Source organism: Portunus trituberculatus, chromosome 47 (assembly GCF_017591435.1).
Source record: "Portunus trituberculatus isolate SZX2019 chromosome 47, ASM1759143v1, whole genome shotgun sequence".
NCBI lineage: Eukaryota > Metazoa > Arthropoda > Malacostraca > Decapoda > Portunidae > Portunus > Portunus trituberculatus.
This window is the reverse complement of record NC_059301.1, coordinates 31,115,248-31,127,579: the sequence shown is the minus strand read 5'-3', so window position 1 is coordinate 31,127,579 and position 12,332 is coordinate 31,115,248. Positions and strand designations below refer to the sequence as shown.

At 40.3% G+C, this 12,332-nt stretch overlaps 1 long non-coding RNA gene across 1 annotated transcript in view; it reads left to right on the top strand.

Moving 5' to 3' along the window:
* The first annotated feature begins 2,276 nt into the window (after window positions 1–2,276).
* LOC123520707 overlaps window positions 2,277–12,332 on the top strand; it is an 11,808-nt gene continuing 1,752 nt past the window's right edge. Inside the window, exon 1 of the long non-coding RNA XR_006679342.1 lies at window positions 2,277–2,371. This is a non-coding gene — a long non-coding RNA (uncharacterized LOC123520707). The remainder of the gene's footprint in view (window positions 2,372–12,332) is intronic.

Genomic DNA, 12,332 nt, shown 5'->3' with positions numbered 1-12,332 from the left:
CACAGTTTTACTAGATAGAGTGGAATCAAAAGCTTTTCGTCTCATCAACTCCCATCCTCTGACTAACTGTCTTCAGCCTCTTTCTCACCGCCAAAATGTTGCATCTCTTTCTATCTTTTATCGTTATTTTCATGCTAACTGTTTTACTGATCTTGCTAACTGCATGCCTCCCCTTCTCCTGCGGCCTCGCTGCACAAGGTTTTCTTCTTCCTCTCATCCCTATTTTGTCCAACTCTCTAACGCAAGAGTTAACCAGTACTCTCAGTCATTCATCCCTTTCATTGGTAAACTCTGGAACTCCCTGCATCTGTATTTCCGACTTCCTACGACTTGTCTTCTTTTAAGAGGGAGGTATCGAGGCATTTGCTCCCCAATTTTGGCTGACGCTTTTCTATTTTTTAGGGAGCCAGCACTCAAGTGGGCTTTTTTTTTTTTTTTTTTTGCCCCTGGCCGGTCCTCTTCCCTACGCAAAAAAAAAAAAAAAAAATATATATATATATATATATATATATATATATATATATATATATATATATATATATATACAGACAGGTAGGTATACTGTATCATCTTGTTTTTAAGCATTTCGCTCAAAGTTCATTAATTTCGTGGTTATTTCCTCATACACTTTTTTTTTTTTTTTCGTCAGTAGCAGCAGCGAAAAGTGGTCGCCACATAAAATGGTCGCCACGAAAAGTGGTGAGTAAGTGCACCTTGCCAGCGAGCCATTCGGTAGCGGCCACCGATGAGGTTAATGTCATCATATAATAAGATATATATATATATATATATATATATATATATATATATATATATATATATATATATATATATATATATATATATATATATATATATATATATATATATATATTTATTTATTTATATATATATATATATATATATATATATATATATATATATATATATATATATATATATATATATATATATATATATATATATATATATATATATACACACACAAAAAATTAGACAGACAGACAAACAAACACAGGCAAGTAGGCAGGTGTAACATAAAATTTACTGATGAACAATGTTTTTTCTTTCATTAAAGTATATAGTGTTACCTTTCTCATTTGTTTCTCCAGGTGAAAGATTACTTCAGTTAGTGAGCACAGCCTCACACACCTTTGTCCACAATTTTCCTTTAATATTCTTATCGCTGTATTCCTTCAGCTGAAAATCATAAAATCCTGGTTTTGTGTTGCTTTCTGCAATGAATGCTTTAGTCAAACAACTCCAACATGTCTTCCACCCTCTTCGCTCCCGGAAGGAATAGTTGATTCTGTGACGCGGATGACAAGGTGGCGGCAACTAAAAGTGGCTCGTGTGCATGCTGCCATTGAAAATAACCGTTTCTATCTCTGTCCTCTGTGGCCGGCCACAGGTGTGTGGTGGGAAAAATGGACCCGTCCGCCATTACCCGTTAATATTTTGTGGGCGCCACAAAAAGTATCTCGTGTGTATACAGCCATGGAGATGTTGTTGTGGTCACTGACCACAAAAAAGTGGCTCGAGTGCACTCAGCCCAAGACGTAGGTAAGATACTTTTGGTCATAAGATTATGTTTTTTTGGCACATACAACCTTTATGATTTCCTCCTTGATATTCAGCCTAGCACTATATACATTCTTCGTTAAAAAGTGTCTCCAGCTTTTAGAGTTCATTTCCTCCATGGAGTTCATGTGTGACCGCCAGCCACTCAACAGGTTTTGGTTTAAGTCTACTTGTACTCTTTTGAAATTGAGACGAACAGAACGATTTCGTGAACATATGTTCATTAGGTGAATTTTATGTTTTCACGGTCTTAATACTGAGTTCTTATTCAGAGAGAGAGAGAGAGAGAGAGAGAGAGAGAGAGAGAGAGAGAGAGAGAGAGCATGGGTATTTTCTCTTGTTATTTTATGTAGTTGTTGAGTGTGGCAGTTTTGTGACATCTCAACTAATGCAGTATACGCCTTTTGAACCACTGTCAAGTTTAAAACATTCGGAGTATTTCTCACACAAATACACTTTCACTTGTGTGGCTACCGATGGTAACATTCATAGGTAAGTAAATTAATTGATAAAAAAGAGGGACTGTCCTTACACCATGAAGAAGAGCTACATAGTAATGGAATATAATAAATAAACAGTCTTAACTTAAAAGTCGGAATCTTAATTAAAAGGAAATTTTTGCGGTTCGATGTGTCGGAGTTTAGCATCGAACACATTTTTGAACCTGGATTGAAGCAGAGCGAGGCAGACGATTGAGAGACATGGCGGGGAGTGTTGTGTGTGAATGGCTGCTGCATCACATCCAAAGCGGAGAATTGGGCTGTCTGCCTCATCTTTACTGGCGTGACAGGTACGTTTTTGCTGCGTGCCTCCCTCCTCTTCCCTCTCGCTCTTCACTCAGCTCCCATCCCTCTATTGCCCTGTACCCTGTAACATGAGCCTGCTTCAGCTGCAGCTCACTTCCTGATGCCTTGGTCCCTCACATCTACCGCCTTAATGTCTATCTACAATACACTGGTATTAAGATCATTGCTCCATGTGACGCCTCGCATCTTATGCTTAACTTGTTACTATCATTCAGTATGTGCTTACTCTTTCTGGTAAATCTTTACAACATGGTCACATCAGATACAAGCACGCAACTGACATATCATGTTCAAGGGTCGGTGACCTTATAAACAAGAGGAATTGCGTGGCAAGCGTGTAGTAAGTCTGTAAAAGCATTCGAGACTGTGGCAGAAATTTGAGATTTTCTAAATTAAGTGAGCTATGCATCCGTCAAAAGCAAACAATGAAATGATTACCTTTTGTTTATAAGTGGGATTTGTGGATAGCAGGATATTAGAATGCCATGGTGTCTATCGACAATCACACGCTTCCACTTGTGGAGCCAGTCCTGGAACCACCAGTGACAGCTTTCCACGGTAGTTCAGTCACAGTTTTCTATTGGTTTAGAGACAAGTCAGGCATTCTGATAGAGACTCGCTATCATTTGTTACTATGTAAGTGAGATATTTAGCAACCGCAATATTCAAGATGCGATATAGAGACGAAAAGAAGAGGTTCCACATGGTTGGTAACAACGCCGCAAAGCTATACGCATCTCCATTGCAATGGAAAACCTTCACCGATGTGGTTAGGTTAGGTTTATATTAGGGTTAAATTAATGTCCGGGAGGGGGCGGTTATCCGTGGGGCGTACGCCCCCAGCTAGGATAGATTAGGCTAAAAAAAAAATCATATGATAAATTGCCTCATATTTCGCTCATTTCTTGTCCCCCACTCGAAATCCCCAATTCCTAACATGCTGCTAAGCTTGTTTCGGGGATTGAGAGAGCGATGGTGCGGAACAGAAAGGCGGACATATTACAAATAATTACCTACTTCGTTGTTGCGAGTGTAAAGAAGCACGTGCATCACTAATGATACACGTGATGGTCGTCTGGTTGCTGCCCATCATTCAGCGTTACATTTGTGACAAACTCTCGAATTCTCGACTTTGCTAAGAAAAGTTATTAATTTAATAGAAAAAGGAAAGAAGTTCCTATTTGCACAGCAAACACGTGATGTGAGCGCCTCTTTTCCGAGAGTATTTTTCCTGGTAGAAGTTGTCAGGTGTTGGCTGCATTCCATCTCCCGTCAACTTAGTAAATTGTTTTTCTTCTTTTATTGCAAGTAATTTGAATGGGTTGAATTAAAACAACCGATTCCATTTTTTTTTAATGAGTAGAGACTTGTACTTTTGTGGTCTTATATCAGCTCTTGAGAGATTTGTCAGCAAGTGATAGTCGAGTGGTGAAAAAAAAAGTATTCTCACTTCCAAGCACAGTCGTAATGTCAAAAGCCCTCATTTACCACTTCATAATAGCCGCAGTCATGGATATAGAAATAGTACCAATTAATTCTTGCAGCACATGCAAAGCGAAAGATCATGAATTGTGAATAGTCAGTAACGATATTGTACACCAAAGATGATGAGACAATACTTTAAGAACATAAGAACATAAGAAATGAGGGAAGCTGCAAGAGGCCGCAGGCCTACACGCGGCAGTCTCTGCATGATTAAAGCTACCTAATTCCATATATCATCCCCATTCATTAACTTAACTAATCTTCTTTTAAAGCTCCCTATTGACTCAGCACTGACTGCATGACCACTGAATCCTGTCCACTCATTAACTACTGTTTAAAAACCAGTTTGTTCCCATTTCTCTCTCAAACCTAAACTTCTAAAGGTTAAACCCATTATTTCTGGTTCTGTCTGTTCTATCTGGTTCTAATCCTAAGAACTTCGTTTATGTCCTCTTTGTTAAAACCTTTATAACTTCTACTTAAATACTTCTATCAAGTCTCCTCTGAATCTATCTCTCTCTAAATGATGAAGATTGAGTTTTTCAGTCTCTCTTCATAGGGAATGTCCCTCATCCCTTGTATCTTTTTAGTCATCTTACTTTGCACTGACTCTAATAGAGCTATATCCTTCTGTACTGTGGGGACCAAAACTGTACCGCATAGTCAAGATATGTGGCCTGACCAGCGCCAAAAGTAATTTTAGTATTACTTAGGGACCTCTGTTTTTCACACTTCAAAAAATTAATTGGAGTAGGCAGTAGTCACCTGCCGCCCGGTGGAATACTCCAGGAGAGGTACTTACGGGGATGTAGGCAGTGCTGCAGACTGAGTGATTCCCCGTGTCCTCTCTTCCCGGTTCCCTTTGTGGTCTCATTTATACAATTGAGCAGCTGCAGCCTGCCCTCTAAAGACAACTTCTACTACTTCCTACACTACACTACAACACCTTACACTTTTACACTCTCTTCAAATCAAAATTTAATAATGGCTTCACCACGCCCTGCCTCGGAGTCCCCCTCTGGGGAGGGGACCATAAATGTCCCCAGGTCGGACTGCCCCTCTGCTGTCGACCTTGGGTGTCTTGACACTTCATCTAATACTTTCACTATCAATTTCTGCAACATTCGTGGCCTTCGTTCTAATTTTCAATCTGTGGAACACCACCTCTCCTCTACTAAACCTCATCTTCTCTTCCTAACTGAAACACAGTTGTCTGTGACTACTGACAGCAGCCCCTTTTCTGTTCCCTCCTACTTGCTCTATCCTCATTTTCAATCCAAAGCTGGATGTTGCGCATACGTGCGTAACGACACCACTTGCTCTCGTGCCCACAATCTTGAATCTTCAGAATTTTCTACCATCTGGCTAAGACTTCAATGTCACTCTCTAACTAAATTCATCTGTGCTGTATACCTCTCACCTAATTCCTCTGACTATGTAAAATTCTTTGACTATTTGACTTCCAAGGTGGAGCACATCTTATCTCACTTTCCTTTTGCTGAGATCTCCATTTTAGGGATTTCAATGTTCACCACCAGCTTTGGCTTTCATCTTCTTTCACTGACCAACCTGGTGAACAAACCTTCAACTTTGCTATCCTTCATGACCTAGAGCAGCTAGTGCAGTTCCCTACCCGTATTCCTGACCGCCTTGGAGACACGCCCAACATTCTTGATCTTTTCCTAACCTCCAACCCTTCTGCTTACTCTGTTAAACTTTCCTCTCCGTTGGGCTCCTCCGACCACAATCTAATTTCCGTTACCTGTTCTATCACTCCAGTGCAGCCTCAGGACCCGCCTAAGCGGAGGTGCTTCTGGCATTTTAACTCTGCTAAGTGGGAGGAACTAAGGCAGTACTATTCTGATTTCCCTTGGGATGATTATTGTTTTCATGTCAGAGATCCTTCTCTTTGTGCCGAGCGCATAACAGAGGTGATTATCTCTGGCATGGAGCTATACATTCCTCATACTTTCTCTAACCCTAAAGCTAAAAAGCCTTGGTTTAACTCTGCTTGTTCTCGTGCTGTCAATGATAGAGAGGCGGCTCACAAACGGTTCCGTAGCCATCCAACTGCTGAAACTCATGCCCTATATATTTCTGCCCGTAATCATGCCAAATCTATTCTCCAACTTACTAAAAACTCTTTCATCAATAGAAAATGTCAAAGTCTTTCCAATTCTAACTCCTCTCGAGATTTCTGGCATCTAGCCAATAATATCTCTAACAACTTTACTTCTTCGTCTTTCCCTCCTTTACTTCATCCAGATGGCTCTACAGCTGTCTCTTCTTTTCTAAAGCTGAACTCTTCGCTCAAACCTTTGCTACCAACTCAACTTTGGATGATTCTGGGCATATTCCTCCTACTCCTCCACCCTCTGACTACTTCATCCCTAAAATTAAAATTCTTTATAAAGACGTTTTCCTGGCCCTCTCTGGCCTTGATTCTCGGAAGGCTTACGGTCCGGATGGAGTCCCTCCTGTTGTTCTCAAAACTGTGCTTCCGAACTCGCTCACTGCCTGGTCAAACTCTTTCATCTGTGTCTCTACTTCTATTTATCCTTCTTGCTGGAAGTTTGCTCACATTCAACCTGTCCCTAAAAAGGTGACCACTCCAATCCTTCTAACTACCGCCCTATAGCTTTGATTTCCTGCCTTTCTAAAGCCTTTGAGTCTATCCTTAATAGGAAGATAATGAGGCATCTATCAGCTCACAACCTTCTCTCTGATTGCCAGTATGGTTTCCGTAAAGGCAGATCTACTGGTGATCTTCTTACTTTCCTAACTGAATCTTGGTCATCCTCTTTTAGGGACTTCGGTGAAACCTTTGCTGTCGGCCTTGACATATCGAAAGCCTTCGATAGAGTCTGGCACAAATCTTTAATTTCTAAACTACCCTCCTACGGATTCTATCCTTCTCTCTGTACCTTCATCTCCAGTTTCCTTTCCGATCGTTCTATTGCTGCTGTAGTAGACGGTCACTGTTCTTCCCTAAAACTATCAACAGTGGTGTTCCACAGGGTTCTGTCCTATCACCCACTCTCTTTCTATTATTCATCAATGATCTCCTAAATCTGACTCAATGCCCTATCCACTCCTATGCTGATGATACCACCTTGCATTATTCAACAGCGTTCAACAGACGCCCAACCCAACAACAATTAAATGACTCAAGGCGAGATGCTATAGGACGCCTAACTTCTGATCTTTCACTTGTTTCTGATTGGGGCAGAGAAAACCTGGTTTTGTTCAATGCCTCAAAAACTCAATTTCTACAACTATCTACTCGACATAACCTTCCAGACAACTATCCTCTCTTCTTCAATAACACTCAACTTCCCTCTCCTCTACATTAAACACACTCGGTCTATCCTTCACTAAAAATCTAAACTGGAAATTTCACATCTCTACTCTTGCTAAATCAGCTTCCAAGAAGTTAGGTGTCCTGTGGCGTCTTCGTCCATTTTCTCTCCCTCCCAGCTGCTTGCTCTGTACAGGGCCTTATCCGCCCGTGTATGGAGTATGGCTCTCATGTCTGGGGGATCCACACACAGCTTTACTAAACAAGGTGGAATCTAAAGCTTTTCGTCTTATCAACTCTTCTCCTCTAACTGACTGTCTTGATTCTTTAAGTCACCGCCGCAATGTTGCATCTTTATCTGTCTTCTACCGCTGTTTTCATGCTGTCTGCTCTTCTGAACTTGCTAACTGCATGCCTTCCCCCTCCTGCGGCCTCGCTGCACAAGACTCTCTACTTCTTCTCATCCCTATTCTGTCCATCTTCCTAATGCAAGAGTTAACCAGTATCTTCACTCCTTCATTCCCTACACTGGTAAACTCTGGAACTCTCTACCTGTGTCTGTATTTCCACCTGCCTATGACTTAAACTCTTTCAAAAGAGGAGTGTCAAGACACCTCTTACGTTAACTGGACCCTCCTTTTAGATTTTTTTGTTTTTTCTCTTTCTCCTACTTTCCTCTCAACAGGGCCTGGCAACCAGCGGGATTTTTTTTTTCCAACACTTTGTTTTCCCTTGGCCAGTGCCCTTGTAATGTAAAAAAAAAAAAAAATCTTTCTTCCCTATTTGCTTTATTTCTAGCCTCAATACATTAGTTTTCAGTAGCACTTTGCAGTTTGCAAAAGACGAACGGTCCAAAAAGCGTTCGTCCAAAGGCGAACGCTTTTCAAGATACATTCGCTTGTGTGAGCTCTCAGAGTCACGTGATAGCGAACACTGACGCTGATTGGCTGTGACAAGTGTTGCCAGCTTTGTAAGTTATAAATCAATAAAAAATACTATTATGAGGAACATGAAGATATGATGAGTATTATCATGTAAAGAAAATAAATTTAGTAATTGTTTACTGATATTGAAATTCATAAGAATTCCCCTTGCAGTTTGAATTAAAGTAAAACAGAGTCTTGCACTTTCGAGACATCTGGGACTATGCACTCTGGCTGAACCACGGTTCACACTTATTCACGCTACTCATTTCAAAGCTTGTGACTCCGACTTTGATTTTCAGTTACGCATTATCTAAGCACATTAATTGTAAAGTACAAATATGATAGGATATTTGCACTGTTACTTGATAATGACATAAGGTTATAGCAATATTGCGGAAGATTTGGGTATATTTTCTAATGAAGGTGTTCTGAAAACTTTGGGCAAACGAACACACATCATGGCCCCTTTGACCAGTGCAACAACTTGAGGGAATACACAGCAAAAATGTCATGGCCAATGTAACTAACTACTGAATGACAAGCAGTCACTAGTGGTGTAACGGCTTATTTGGCATATTTTGTATTAATGGGTATTTGGTATATTACCTGTAATACCTTAAAAGTAGGAAAATGTGACTGGGGAAGTGATACCCAGTGTCTTAAAGGCTCATTCACCTCTTATTATTTGGTCTCAATACCGCCATAGGCGCTCACGTGTTATAAAACAATTTGGTTAATCTTTATAAAAGGTCCGTGTCATGTACAAACACGAAACTCACATATGTAGAAGGCTTGGTGACCTTGCCGTAAACATAAAAATAATAAAAATAATTGAGGCACACGCATTTAGTTTGGCCGTAGTAGCACTTGGGAGTCAAGAGTAAACATTAAAATGATTTTCAATTGCTTTTAACAGAGATTTGTGGGTATAAACAGGGATTTGTGGGTAGCGGCATATAAGGATTTCATGGTATCTATAGAGCTAATCCCTCCAATCACGCGCTGCCACTCGAGAAGCATAACGTTATCATTTTTTAGGTTCCTTGTTAGCTTGTTATGGTACGTTAGGTTAACGCCCTAACGGGGGCGGGGTTCACGGGGGACTGCGCACCCCCCATATAGGTTAGCTTAGGTTATGATAGGTTAATGTCCTAGTGTGGGGGTCCAGGGAGACGCAGCCCCACAATTAGGTTACATTAGGTTAGGTTATGTTAAGTTAGGTTAATGCAGAGGGTTAAGGGGGCTAAGTTACATTAGGTTAGGTTATGTTAGGTTAGGTTAATGCCCTAGCAGGGGGGCGGTCCAGTTAGGTTACATTAGAGGTTAGATTAGGTTATGCTTGGTTAGGTTAGGCTGGAAAAAAACTTGAAATATTATGGAAATTTTCCGTAGTTTTTTTTTTTTTTTTATGCCCATATTGCGCTTATTTCGCCACCAAAACCCCCGGTTCCCCACAGGCCCCCAAGCTTGTTTGGGGGGAGTGGGGGGGATGAAGGGGAAGGGAGGGACAGACTTGTTATAAAGAATTACCAACAGTTTTTTTTACACTTAACAGATTTACCTGTGACGTCTGTGACAAGATGTTTTTGAACAAGGTAGACGCAGATCTGTGCTACAAAAATAATTTGGACATGTGCATCCAGCCTCTGCCGCGTGTACCAGGGCCGTCAGAAAATATTCCCTGCAGAAATTAATGTGTAATGTTTTATTTGAGCCTTGCCTTCAGTTATCCCATTCCCATAATAACATCTTTACATTACGGTGGAATGAGGCTATCTCAGCTTGGCGTGATCCTGCGACTAAAGAGTACAATAGTTTTTCCGGCGAGTGACGAGGTTGATTCGTCTGGCAGTGCTACTATCGTTTTCAGTAGAAGCGTTCGTTTATATGGGTGAACGCTTCTGGACCGTTCGGCTTCCACAAAGTGCTACTGAAAACGCCTATTGTTTCCTTTGACCGAGATCGGAACTAACTATATGACTCCTAAATCTTTCTCATACTTGGAACTTCCTAGTGCCTAGTTATTTATCTCGCACCTATTGCGTGGATTAATTATACCTACTCTCAGCACCCTGCACTTGTTAATATTGAACTGCATTTGCCATTTATTCTTTTATCTTATCCAAGTCTGTCTGCAAGGCAATGGCATCCAAGTCTGACCTAATTAATTACCTATCTTCATGTCGACAGCAAATTTCCTAATATCACTGCTAATTCCACTATCCAAGTCATTGATATACATTAAAAAATAATAATGGCCCTAAAATTGAACCCTGTGGCACCCCACTAATTACTTCGATCCCATTCGGAATGAAATCCATTAATTACTACCTTCTGTCGCCTATCACCTTACCACGCTTTAATCCAGCCTAATATTCTACCATCTATCCTGTGTGCTTTAACTTTTCTTAAGAGCCTCTGGTGAAATCTAAGTATAGAATGTCATAATTATTACCATTGTCTGCCGCCTCATAATCCTTACTATAAAAACTCAACAAGTTTGTAAGGCCTGACTTTCCTTTCGTAAAGCCATGTTGTGACTAATTTATCAAACCGTGTTTGTATAGGTGTTCCCTAATGTTTTTCATTATTATTGATTCCATTAATTCCCCCACAACTGAAATTAAGCCGACAGGCCTGTAATTAAACGTTAGGGTTTTATCTCTCTTCTTAAAAGTTGGTACTATATTAGCTTCTTTCCACATAATCGGTACCTCACCTGACTCCAGTGGCATCCTAAAAAGCACCGTTAATGGCTCACTGATGACCTTGCACTCCTTAATTACCCTTGGGTATTATTTCATCAGGTTCTTGTGATTTGAGTTTCTTTAGTCTATCTATCTCCCATTCAACCATCTCCTTAGATATATAAATATCTGTCAGCTTTTCACTATCCTCTAAAAATCTGTTTATTATCTGGGATTTCCTGTGTGTTCTCTTAGATGAAGACAGTTAAAAAATACTCGTTCATAATTTTACTAATCTCTTCCCCAAAACTAACCATCTCCCCATTTTGCTATCCTTAAAGAACCTATTTCCACTCTGCTTTTCGTTTTATATAAATGAAAAAATTCCTTGGAATCTGTCTTTGCTGGCTATCCTCACTTCATATTCGCTTTTAGCCTTCTTCGTTAACCTCTTAACTGTTCCTACTAATTGATTGTATAGTGGCCTTAAAACCTCGTCCCCTGCCTTTAGTCTTTTATATATATATATATATATATATATATATATATATATATATATATATATATATATATATATATATATATATATATATATATATATATATATATATATATTATTCTTCCGTCCTATAGGCACTGTTTTAATCTATCTGTTATCCACTTAGGGACGTTGTTTTGTGATTTTACCAATCTATATGGAATGTTAGCCATCTGACCCCTATGTAATTTATCAAGAAAGTGGCTATACATCTCACCAACCCTACCTGTCCTGGCCCTATCAACCTCACTCCATTCCTTTCGTTCTGTCCTAAGTCTGATCCCACCACCCAATCCCTCTCCCTCTCCCTTTCTCCGACTTCACACCTCACCCAGCCTCTCTGTTCCTGTCTCCCTTTGCCCACCTGCGGACCTTACTTGACCTTCCCTGCTTGTCCCCTGCAATTCGACTTCTTGAAAATACTCCTTTAGCCCTCGAAATTAGCCTTTCTGAAGTCAGGTACTTTCCTAGTGCTTCGTTTTATAAAATGTTCATGCCATTTCAATGTATATCGTATTTCATTGTGGTCACTTATCTAGCTGGCCACCAACTTACACCTGCGTAACTGTCTCCTCCCTGTTAGTCAGAATTAAATCTAGAATATTATTTCCCCATGTGGGTTCTACAATGACTTGCTTTGAAAAAAATATTCTGAATGACCTTAAGGAATTCCTCTGCTTCCCTGTTGCCCACCATCAGGCTCCAATCAACATTTCTATAATTGAAATCCCCTACCACACATACTTTACTGCATCTTAGGAAGGCAGTGGCGTAGTGGATAAGGTGGTGAGCGTGGGGATCGAGCAGACGTCCACGCGTAGGTTCAAATCCCACCACATACCACTTTGAAGCTATGCCATTTGTCGAGTGGTTTAAAGTTACCTACATGTCACCATGATATCCAGGTTCTAGGTGGTTACACTAAAGATGCGCTTGGGTGGTGGTGATATGGACCCTATAATATGGGTACCAATATAAATAAAAATGCCTGCGCCACTAATGGGCGAAAGC